Below are 12,677 nucleotides of genomic sequence, written 5' to 3'. Positions count from 1 at the left end.
ATCCCCACTCTCTAATTACTCATGTTCTTCCACAACCAGCCTCGTTATCTTGTGAGCTACTGTCAGCTGAGGCAGATTTTTCAATTATTTAAAGAGGCATTGTCAACTTGACTATGCTCTATTTACATACATAAAATCAATAATATATTTCCCATTACCTCTGCTATGCCTGCTTTAAACACTACTCTGAAGTTTGGATATGGACAGTGGAGGTTTCCTTCTTTACAGTCAACACCTCAGAGAGATGCTCTGGCGACCCGTGTAAAGGCTGGGCTGCCAAGGGGTGTGAATGAAGATGAAGTGTTGCCACTGGGATACATTGCTGCAGTGGTCTTAATATCATGATTTAACTAGAAGATCAAAGGTATTTTTTTCCTCAGAGCTGCCATGTAATAATTTGTGATCTAAAAAATGCTTTGTTCCTGATTCAGAAATTGGCTCTTCCTGTGGCCTACAAGGGACAAAGGCCAGTCCAGCTGAGGCCAGCCACACTGGACCACACTTGGCCTCTCTCCCAAGAACCATGATTACTGACTCCCCATTATAAATGCCAAGCAATTGGGGTGTAAAAGAATCAAAGTCCCAGTCAGTGTTTCTCCCCTACCTTCCCTAAAGGGCTGTGAGGATCTCCTTGCTGGTCCTCACATGGAGGAGGTGTGTGCAAGGCATACATGGGCTGGGGAGACATCATGGCCCTTTGCATGCTCAGGGCAGGAATAGGGGAGTCCCAGCCTGCTCCATCTGTGTATCTCTTCAGGTACATGAGAATGACCCTGCAAACCCTCCATCATGACTGATGAGGTCAAGAGCTGAATTTTCTTCCCCATCTCCACAAACCATCAAGGAAGAGATTAAGAGGAAAAGCAGCCTACACAAGCTGAATGTCTCCAAGAATGCCACAAAATCGTAACACAATAACCGGGAAAAGGACACTGGCTCCTACCCATCTCCTGCAGGGGCAAGAAAGGCATTTGTTTGTAGCTTGAATCGTTTATTTATTGATCTCCAAGAAATGATACGTGCTAGGAACCACATCTACATAAAGAAAAAGGAATATAGCCAAAAGGACTGATACCATGGGCCTTTTCCTCCCTCCAAACAAGTAAAATAAGTATTTTGTGGAATTCGTTCTTAAAAATAAATTCCACTCAGATTCCCCAAAACTACAAGAAGAAAACAATCATAAAGAATAGAGGGAAAAAAACAAAACAAAACAAAAACAAACAAACAAAAAAAAAACACTACCGAGACATGTTGTTACATGTCGTGAATTTCCACGTCTTCACATTTCATCTCACTCTGGCATGCTGATAGTGGAAGGCTGAACAAATTTTTTGAACCAGCAACCCAGGCTCTCAGGAGAACAATTCATTTCATTTGTTATCCTTCTGCTTTGATGTACTCCACAATCTCACATGAAATCAGGCTTCATTGGGAACGGCCAGGCTCAATGGACAAAAGGCAATGGGCTCCCCTCCTAGGATGCTAATCAAAACCATCCAATGTCAGCAGAAGGAAGGCAAAAGCAAAGAGCCAGCAAATAACTGAATAAATACAATTGCTATCCCTTAAATAACCCTGTCACTGAAACATAGAAATACACAGATAACTCGATCCTCCTTCTGAGCAAACAGTGTGCATATTTAACTTGACAGGTTTTTTAAGACTCGTATTCCATAGCTTTCCATATTGTCCTCAGCAGGACACAGCCAACAGTCTGGAAAATAATATCTTCCCTAACTTCACTACTCCCTCCCCCACTTTTTTTTTTTTTTTCCTTGTAATCATCCATATTATTAATAGGAGGCAGCTGGTTCCCATTAATGTTGGGAAAAGTGGTCTATCTCAGGAATTATGGTTTAAATTGGCTTGTAGTCTGGGGGAATTAGCCATCTGCACCTGGCCTAACATGGATATTTTCAGCCATACTAATCATAAACAGGGCTTTGTTCTAGTTGTGTCCACTTAGGTCTCTCGCTCTCTTTTCATTTTCCCCTTAAAGAATTCAAAAAAAAAAAAAAAGAATCAGAAGTAAAAAGGAAGAATCCTATTTACCCTTTCACAGAGTTAATCAAAACCTAACTGCTTTGTTAGTGACCTGTGTTTTATTTTGTGTTTGTAACTGAGAACATCATTTAAGTTTGAATGGGGCCCAGCAAAAGTCCTGTAGCTTTTCAGAGGCTGAACAAAATTGGCACAAAGAAGAGCCAGTTGTTTGGCAAGACAGCTGTGATTTAGCAATATTTTTATGACGTCCACAAGAAGCGTAATACCATGTGGGCAGGAAGGGCTGCACACCAGACCGTAGCTGGAGAGAAGGAGCATTGCAGTATTTAAAGTAAAAACACCAGAACACTGTGAATTGCTCTCAAGAACGTGCTATAATGCAACACGAATGTTGGGTTCTGTGTGTGTATGTTTTTTCTTTTTCCCCTCCCATTTAACATCTCTCTTTGGCAAAATGATTGTATTTATCCAGCGCTTTTGGGCTGAGATAAGAAAAACACATTTAAAGGTGGGTGAAAATAAATGACATCATCAGGTCAGACGCCTGCTTTCTTTGTCTCCCAGACTTGGCAGTGCAGGTATAAGCTCTATCCCATCACCATACTCTGCAGGGAATCCATCCACAACTGCTGTTATAGGAACGAGTGGTTTATACTAGAGAAGAGCATATCCAAATCTTTGACCATGTTTTTTTTTTTTTTTTTTTAATTATTTTTATTAACAGACAAATATTTATAGAGATTTGTAAAAGAGTTAACTTCTCTCCCTCTCTCTCTACATCAGTCTTCCTGCCTTAGTGATTATGAATCACCAGTGTTAATATGTTTGGAAAAGATCTAGACAAATTCTGGGAGAATAGGTTCATCAGTGCCTATTAAATACAATGATCCGGACATGATTTTTGGCTTGGAAGTCACTGAACTACTGCGTGCTGCAGCCCAGGAGGCTCTGCCAAGGGACAGCTCACATCCAGCTCTCCTTCTCTCCCTCTGCTTCCCCCACAAACTTTTGCTTCAGACAGGATATTGCGTTAGCCGTGATACTACGGCTGTTCATACACACATGGTTAAGAGGGGTTGGCTTGCAAGCAAAAATCTGGTTCAATCCTACATTCACAGCTTCATCTGATTTGGTTTGTTGTTTTTGTGTTTGTTTATGAACAAAGCCAGCTCCATTGGCCATATTTTGTGGTGCAGCATCACTGCTCCACCTAGACTTACCCCTCGACAAGTGCCAAAGCAGTTTGTGTGCCAAAAGACATCCTCTCCAGTCCCCTCTCTATCCAATGTTAGCCTACAGACCGTGGCAATACATGTCACAGGCACAAGCATCCAGAGAGCTCCTCACAGCCCTCTCGTGCTCCCTCCTGGCTGAGTAACTGGGTTTAATAAGCTTGTTTGCTTGCTCACGCATTTTGCAGGCTCCAGCTGAAACAAGAAGCAGAAATGCTGACCTCTCGTGCGAGAGCCTGTTGCCATGCTATTTGCAGCTTCTCTGGGATCAGGAAGTGCCAAAATCTCAGAAAGAAGCCTGGATCTTCCAGGCCAATTTAGAGTCTCGAGAGGCTGGTATAGTTTGGATAACCTACAGTCAAGTGTTACAATTTATGGGAGCTTATCCAAACCAAACTCTGACTCAAATTGCTCACCCATCAGGAACCGAAACACCTCTCGGAACAAGGTGTGCTGCCAAGCACGAGGAACCAGCTATGAGGTGGGGCCAGGCAGCATGGAGATGGGGCAGGCTCAGCTGGGGGCAGGCTTCTGGTGGCAGGGCCTTGGGGAGGAAAAACGGAGCATAATGGAGGCAGTTTTTAATAAGCAACTCTGAATCCAGTTTAGCTTCCCTCTAGCTGATGTAAAATCAGAAGAAACTTGCTCAGGACAGCAAGGCAGAGTGCTGAGGCCACCAAGGGGAAGGACGAAAACAACATCCCCGATGAAGCTCAGTGCAAGCCCCACGAGGCTGAATGCCTGTGGCCCATTTTATGCTGAATGGCTCTGTGTGAGCACCTCGTGTGCCTGAATGTTGGGTTTACTGACAGGGAGGAGGTGGGGGCAGAAAGTCACCCTTAATCTTGGTGAGCTCTTAAGAATTTACCAAGACAGGCACAAATTCCCGGAAATGAGATTTCCCACCTCTTCAGGGAATGGGATTTAGGTATGAAAGCCAGAATAATGAATGTTGCATGAGAAAAGTATATTAAAGGCAAAAGAATAGAAACAACACGGCTTCAATAATGGAGAGGAAAGGCACCTGTAATCCCCAGACATGTCTGTAATGGAGCTGTGTACAGCCTCTGCAACTCAGACACAGTATCTCAGGGCAAATACAAAATGAAGGCAAGGGCTCCCTGCCTGGTAAAACGTGACTCATTCCTTTGCTGACTCCCCCCTGTTCTTCCTAACTGAGCTCCTCACAGCTGATCTTCGGTCATTAGTGCTGTGCCCTGTATACCTCAAACCTCCTTCCATCTGCACACTGGCCGGATATTTACGCTCCTCGTGATGGTGCGGATCACAAAGCTCAGCATAAAGAGTGCACAAGCCAGAGACAAAGTGTCCCAGCTGAAGAGATCCAGCTGTGGGACAAACTTGCAGCGGAAGTGAGGCAAATCCAGTTAGAGCACCTTTGGGAAACACTGAAGAACCCTACCCCTTTTCCATCACAAGCAGGATGACATTCACAGCATCACCAACCCTCCACATCTGAAGGAGAGATCTTTTTAGCCATAAAGAAGACAAGAACCAGAGACATCCCAACCTTGTTTTTGCCAACTTTTTTTTTTTTTTTTTTTTTTTTTTTTTCTGTGAGGAACACAAAGATATTATATCACTGTGATAACCAGAAGGATAAGCCATCAGGAAGATCAGCATAAGAGCAAGGAAAGCTCTGATGGGAAGTATTTCAGGAGGTTGTGGAGCTGCAGAGTTCCTTAAACCTTCACGGGAGATGAAGTGAGACTACGGAGAGTACAGACAAGGGACTCTTTGCAAAGATTAATTTCTGTTATCCTAGCTGTGTAAAGAGCCCTTGGGTTTAATGCAGTGCATGAGGCTTCGCAGAAAGGCAGAACAGTAACCACAGTAAGAGCAGCACTAACAGACCGGGATCTGGAGTGTATCACAGGTTCTTCTCATGGGCTTTTGGCCGGCTGCTCCTGATCTCAGCACTGTGCTCCAGGGCTTTTCCAAGCATATCTCCTCTCTGGGCCCAAAAGGAGCTCAAACCTGGCCCTGTAGGCTTGTTTCTCCTTTAGAATAAAAGCCTTAAGACTCATGTTGGTAATGCTCTTCCCCTTCTTATCTTTCCCAATTCACATCTTTCTAGATATCTCAGAAATCATCACTGCTTTAGCCATTCTTTTCCCCAAAGCTTTACTGGCTCTCTTGGCAGTGGTTGTGATTGTACAGCTGGGACCAAGCTAAAATCCCATTGCTTTTAGTAATACTGTCTAGTTCCCTACATACTCCTTCTTCTGTGATGCTAGGAGTGCTTTTCTTCTTCCCCCCTATGAAATTACCTCTCAGGAACACACTCACCAAACAAGGTTCCTAGTTGGCAGGCACTAAAGTCAAAGAGACGTCAGGCTTACAGGGATCCACCAAGCCAGGGTTCCTGTGTGAGGCTAATTTGACTGTGAGACATGGATTTATTTCTATTTTTCCTTCTTCACCCTTTCTCTCTTTACAGGGAAGCTGAGAAGATAACTTCAGTGTTCTTCCAGGTGCCATAGCTAGCTGAAGAAGAGCTTTCTTTGTAAAAATGAAAGCAGAAAAGATGGGTAGGAGTTGAGAAGTCTAGTATATTTGTTAACTGCATATATATATAGGGTCAGGAAATGTGTGCAAACCCCAGGAAAGTCATTCCTGAGCTTATAGGAGCAAACCACAAATCCTTAAATGTCAGGCTGGTAAGAGGGAGATAAAATGTGGCAGGGATTGACTGGGGCAAGTGCTATAAGGAAATAGGAAATAAACGAGTGACCTTGAGATTGAGTGTGTATGGTATAGCCCAGATGATGAAGCAGAGATTTTAAATGAGTTTTAGTGGAGATGGAGAAAGGATGAAAGAGAGATGAAAGAAAGGAAATCCACATACAGCTGGGCTAGCAGGGTTTTTACTTTTGTTTCGGCTAGGATTTTTCATTTTGCTCCCTCTGTTGAGGAAAAGCTTGAAACAAATGGGTAATAAGTTGATGAATTCATGAAGCCTAACATTTATTCTCTGTTGTGACAAGAATATCTCAGCTTCAAAGCAAAAGACAGATGGACCACAGCTCAGAAGCAATGTGAGACTGTCCCAGAAGAAATTAACCCACTGAACTTACACTGGAAAAATCAGGAGCCCAGAGGGCCAATGACTCCTTAAAGAATGTGAAAGGCCTGCTAAAACTTATTTTGGCAAAATGGCAAAAGCTCTTATGTGCACATTTAATTAGGGATAGGAAGAGAAAGGCTATGGAGTTTGGGAACATACTTTATATTTTTGGGGTGCTACATCTCCTTCCACTTTTGCCTACATTTTGGTCTCAAGGAGTCACTAAAACAGTGTACCCACTAAAAAAATTATTTGTCCTATTCCTGAATTGCACATCCCCATCACATATAGCCCTTAATGGTAAATATCAAAATCAAATGTCTTTGAGCACCCTGGTTCTTGGAGACTGAACGTACCTTGTGTTTAAAGTCAGTGCTGCAAGAAGTGGCCTTCACGTCACCAGCTCCATCACTCAAGGGCCTCAGAAAATTAGAAGTTTCACATGCCATTTGGTTCCAGTAAAAATGCGATCTTGTAGCAAAATAAACAGGAAAAAAAAAAAAAAAAAAAAAACTCCTAATAGCACAAAGACCTAATTCAGAGAGCAGATTTCATTATGGGAATAGCATGTTTCTTGTAGCCTTAAAGTATCTCACAGGCTTTGACTACTTCAGAAACTGATTCCATGAAACGAAACACAGCAGGATAATCATATTTATTTGTTTGGTTTTCCACTTTGTTCAGTTATCCCAGCTTAAATCTAAGCCAAATGTTACACTAAAAAAAAAAAAAAAAAAAAAAGTACATGTTTTTTGATTTACTAACAGGAGTAAGAAAATAGGTTACAACAGCCAAGACCAGAGGTCCTCATTTGTAACCATTTATCCTCATGTAGTTAAAGGTCACCCACAAATTACAGACTGTGGGTTCTAGCACCGTTTTATACATATATAAATATATATGCCTGTATTTACAACTGCTGCATACTTATTTTCCACAGTGTGGTGCCCAATGTTTCTGCTGCAGCCTGAAAAGGACCTGCCACACAGGAAGGCTGACTGCTGCTAAATTTAACACAGGGGAACTTTTTTCCTTGGGTGGAACTGGGACAGGCAGAGAGGTGACATGGCAAAATCGGTTGTGCCTGAGACAGCCAAAGGTAACTGTTGTGGTTTGTGAGCTAAATGGCTGCTTGTGTCCCAGGAAAAATAGAGAAATAAACCTAGAAACTAGTCCATTAAGAAATCACTCGGCAAAAGTGGAAAATCTTGCAACCATTCTCGCCCGTCTATAAACAAAGGAGAAATTGGAATAACAAGCACAAGCTCCAAGCATCATCAGCATGTCTAAATAATAATGAGATTTTTCGAGAATTATAAGTCTGAGGGGGTTTTATTTACATTCTGATTTATGATGCTTGGGCTTTTGTATTTGTTTGTTTGTTTTCCCGCTATTTCTCATTAGCTCCTGCCACATGAAAAGCTGAAAACTTGCATTCTCAATAAAAGACATGACTCCAACTGCAAATACTGTGAGACTAACACTAGAACTGTGAAAGTCAGCAAAAATAAGCCTGTGCAAAATTCTTACCCAGCAGGTTTATATGGTAGATGAAATTATTAAGGAGCAATTTGTAGTCACTTATAAAAAAAAAGAGAGATCAGGTTAATCAGGTGGTGTGTTACCATGCAGTGAAAACTTATGCAAGTGAGAGGTACCCTCTAGATTATTTATAACTTGCTGTTTGAAATTACACTTCAAAGCTGTCCGTGCTTTGAGTGAGGGCTGGTCTAGATGACCTCTAGAGGTCTCTTTCAACCTGAAGTATTCTGTGATTTTCAGATTTTGGCATATATCTCTCTTCAGTTGGAGAAAAAATAAAATATCAAATAAAATAAAAATAACACGCTTTTCAAATGGACAAAGAAGGCAATCCAGGTTGAAAAGTGAGAGGTGAGAAAAATGAGTTTTTATGTTTGGAGTTTAAATGGCATCCTGCCTGCAGAATATTTTCTGAAATTTTGACATTTTCTAAGCAGTTCTTCACTGAAATTGTACAGCTCCTTCATGTCTGTGCTGCTAGGTGAGGTTTATTACAGGGTTGCTTGCTGTTACAACGGACTGCACGTACTCTGCTCTGTCAGAGCCTGTTACATTAGGTACAGACTACTGTTGTCTCCCTTTGAAACAAGGGCATGAGGAACTCCTCCAGCTTCTTCTCAGCTGCTGGGTTAATTTCTGGTCAGACCTTTCATGAAAAGTCACAACAAACTACCCTAGTCTGAAAGGGTAATTTAGGTTTTCTTGCAACCCCAACTTCCCTGCATCCTCTCCTCAGGAAAAAATAAATGGAGAAAATACCAAACCTTGCAGTTCTTATGAAAGGAGCAGATTTGTCTCATTTAAAAATCATCCTTCATATCCCAGCTTTAAATGGCTTCTTACTTTGCTTTTTCTTTGCTCTTGCCCTCTGTGGCTGTGCAAGCACAGAAGCCCCAAGAGATCCAAGATGCAAAGGTCAAAGCAGCTCAGCAGGTTGACGGGACCACCAATAATCCTGTGCTGCTGCAAACCGTGATGTCTGTGGACAGAGCTGGCACCCTAGAGCAGCCTTGGGCAGGCAGCTGGAGTGCTGTGCGGTTCCAGAGGGTAAGGAGGTAAATATACGGCACTCTGCCTCAAAGGTGGCAAATCAAAGCACGACGCACACGGGGCAAATAGAAAAGAAAGCAAGCCCCGCTTCCCCTAGCTTTCTGCTCCCTTAGAGAATCACAGAAGTACAAAACCATGAAAACAATAACCCCAGCTGCAGAGGCAATGAAGCAATTTGTTAGGGAGATGACATTTTTAATGAGAAACACTTGCTGGAGGAGAACAAAAGGCCCTGTTTGGTCAGAGAGATGCTCTTGATACTCTTCTGAAGTGCATGAAAAAGTAATTTCATTTAAGCGTCATACACAGAGCAGCTGAATTTCCTGAGGCTCCAGATGTTGTCCTGTGCAGATGCTGAACAAATGGAACTCTGTCCTGATGAAATGAAAAGAAAAAAGCAAGCCTTCCTAAACCAAAACCCATGCACCAAAGTATTTCACATCTTAGAAAAAAAAAAAAAAAAAAAAAAAAAGAGAGAGAGAGAGAAGAGAAAGAGAGAAAAACATGCAAAATGGGGAGAAAGGAAGTTCTTGAAAGTGACAACATTTTACTGGACATAGGGCTAACTGTTCTTAATTGCACTATAGATAATTGAAGGAGCTGAGAATCTGGATTTGCAAAATACCAAGTTCTGGCTCTGTCACCTCTTTTTCTTGGCTTTGTGCTGCTTCTCTTTGACAGTTATCTGGCTGCTATTCCACTGATTTTGTTCCCTAGGAAGGGGCAGATCCTGTGAGCTTTTATTGGGCCAGAAGTTACTGGAACTTTCCTGGGTAAGTGTCAGGCTCAGAATGCACTGAAAAATTATAATCAATATTTCACTGAACGGCTCTCATAGTAAAAACACAATCGTGCTTCCTAACTTGAGATTACACTAACTTGTTTCCTGAGTTTTGGGGAGGATAAGGAGTTTAGTGCCTCTGTGGTAACAGCTTTTGAAATAAGAGATCAGACCATGATCAGCTCTCATGTTAATGAAGACTAATGAAACATAATGACCTTGATACTCAAATACTTCATTCCTGAGCCTTGGGTTGTGTGACAGAAGTAGATTCAGATGATTACTAGTCTTTGTCCTTCTACAGGGCCTATACAGATTCTGATGTAAATGAGAATAGCCTTAGGCCTGCTGGTTTACACTCTATTTTTTCCTGCCCTTTTAGGCTCTGAAAAATGGAGACTATTCACTCTTTCTTCCAAAACTCAATTTTCCTTCTGATACAGCATTATCCTTCTGCTAAGTGGTAGCAGATGAGCGAGTCTCCAGCGCTGCACGAACACGAGAGCATTCCTACCTCTTACATAGGCCCCTTCCTAAGGAGCAAGGCTGTCACAGACAGCTCAGCCTTTGACAAAGCAATAATAAAAGCCAGGTTTGTGATGCTGGTCCATCAGCAGGTGGTACTGTGTAGTCAGTTTATAATGAACAAAGTGAGAACGATCTCATTTTGAAGGGGAATTTGGAAGAGGAGGTTAGCATCACATCTGACACAAGCACAGTGGGCAAAGGTAACTCCCGACACACCAGAATACACACGGAAGGAGAAGGAAGGAAGCCAGTGGGTGTGTTAAGATCTGAATAAGAAAAGAGCTAAAACTTTCAAAAAGAAAACAACTTAGTGCATGCAAGATATGAGAAATAGGCGAATGAGCTTTTGTTTCTGAGAGAGGCAGACATAAGACAGGGCTCAGAGCAGCTGCTTTCCAGCACAGAGGGAAGGAGATGCTTCCAGCACGGTCACCTTGTCTTACCAGTCACAGAGGAGTGTTTTCAGAGTTTAGGCAAGAATGCAGATCAGAGGACTGAGAACAAGCATTCCTTGACTCATTTCTTTTAAAAGAAATCCGACAGGTCAAATGAGCTAGTTTTGTCCAAGCTCAGTCAAACCTCATTCGTGATGACCTAATATAAGCATCAACAAGCCAGCTAACAGTTATGGTGCTGGTGGCTCACAGAGGAGCATTGTGCTTTGTAGGAGCCTGCTTGAAGCAATTCCATAAAAGTGATTTGACCTTATGATGGAAAAATCAATTTTTACAGAATTATTGGGGGTGATAATGACTGTACTGAACAGCCCAAATTTCAACAATAGGTAATGCCCTTAAGCATGTTACCAGGTTTTGTTTCATGCATACATTGCCAAAATAATCCCTTTGCATACATAGAGAGTAGTCGGTGAAACTTCTAGTAAGTATTTATGAAAGACTTCAGGTAAGCAATGTTTTCTTTTCTATTCTAAAGAGATTTGCATTAAGGCCTGCTCCTACCAGCACTAATCAGTATACAAGTCTTGATGGCTATTGAGGAAGAAAAATCACTTGGGTAGAGAGAAACTAAGCATAAATCAGATATTTTCACATTCATTTCCTCTAAGAACACACTGCAGCAGAGTGTGCTCAAGCCACATGGAATACAGGAGGCTTCATCCCACGTAACTTTTGCTGTAAGGCTTTTGGCAGAGAAAGCATTTTGCAAGACCACACTAACAGCCAATGCTGTGGCATGAGCCACCACAAAGGAGACAAGCAGGGAGTGGTGCTGGAGGCCTGAGGACTTCAGGCAGCATATTTTTAAGGATGAGCAACAATAACGCTAGTCCAGAGCAGCATGGTTCATGAAGTCTTGCTCCCAGAAGGAAGTACTGCAGAGCTTCGCTGCAGCCCTGTGTTGTCTCTCTCCTGCGTCATTTCCCTCAGCAATCCGAGGATCATCTGCATGGCAGATGCTACATTGCCTTTAGCCAGCAGAGAAGCCCATGGAGATGGGCTGTGTTGATGTGCACCAATTACTGACAGCCATTTAGTGCCCACGCAGTAGCTGTAAGGGGAAGCTATCTTAGGGCATGGAGAGGTCAGGACCCCTCTCATGCATCTCCAGGCAAGGTGGAGCCAAATAAACCTTTGCCATAGTGGTGTAGCAGTACCCAGGGTATCACTAGAAACAACCTGTGTTCAAACCCCCAAGTGTCTGTATCCTTTTCAGAGACTTCGTGGCTTGCTCAGTATTTGATCTGATATTTTAGAACAATTAAAAAAATAGTCTCCTGAGCTTAAATATAAAATCATTCCTTACAAGTATCTGGAATACCTAGCTTCCTCATGGATTGCTAAGTGAAAACACTTATACCCTTTTAAACACCAGGGGATGATGATTTCCTCATTCAGGAATCATATGTGCGTTTTCATGGGTCATTAGAGATGGATAGCTCTAAAGGCAGTCTAAATCTTTAAGCTCCCCTGTCTTTTAGCATGGGGGTGGAAAACCAGGAGAAAGACAAAGAGAAAAGAAATAATGAACATTTGCGAGGCCAGTAATAAGCTATTGCAGGTCATTACTTTTATTTCCAATATGAAGTAAATTACAAACTGTTTTGAGAATCAGTTGCATTAGGCATTTACTTCATAATGAGTGTGACTGCAATTTTAAAAAGCTAGTGTAGAGAATGGTGGAGAGTCTATAAAAAACCCAAGTTACATGTTGGATTGTGTGTACACATAATGACTGTATTATTCCTAGGGAATTAACTTCTCCCTGCCCCCTCCCCATTGCAACTTTCCAGACTCTGAATCATTTTCTAATAGGATCTCAACAGGCAATAGTATTAAAAATGTGTTAGATGTTAGCATCTGGGCCAGGAAAAGCATGACAATGTAATAGAGAGAATCTAACTGGGGCATTCATCCAAGCCTGCCATCCGTCTTTCCATTCTCTGTGGTCTCTCTCCCACTTCAGGATAGAAAGATTGAGCAAGTCCTTG

General features: G+C 42.2%; 1 long non-coding RNA gene across 1 annotated transcript; it reads left to right on the top strand.

Annotated features, from left to right (window-relative positions):
• Positions 1-7,382: 7,382 nt before the first annotated feature.
• Positions 7,383-10,589, top strand: LOC118172406. The gene is made up of 4 exons (XR_004753685.1): positions 7,383-7,426; positions 8,758-8,916; positions 9,637-9,692; positions 10,083-10,589. It is a non-coding gene; the product is annotated as an uncharacterized LOC118172406 (long non-coding RNA).
• Positions 10,590-12,677: the final 2,088 nt, after the last annotated feature.

The sequence above is a fragment of the Oxyura jamaicensis genome, chromosome 10 (genome assembly GCF_011077185.1).
Source record: "Oxyura jamaicensis isolate SHBP4307 breed ruddy duck chromosome 10, BPBGC_Ojam_1.0, whole genome shotgun sequence".
In the NCBI taxonomy this organism is placed as follows: Eukaryota; Metazoa; Chordata; class Aves; order Anseriformes; family Anatidae; genus Oxyura; species Oxyura jamaicensis.
This window is presented reverse-complemented; position numbering and strand designations above follow the sequence as displayed.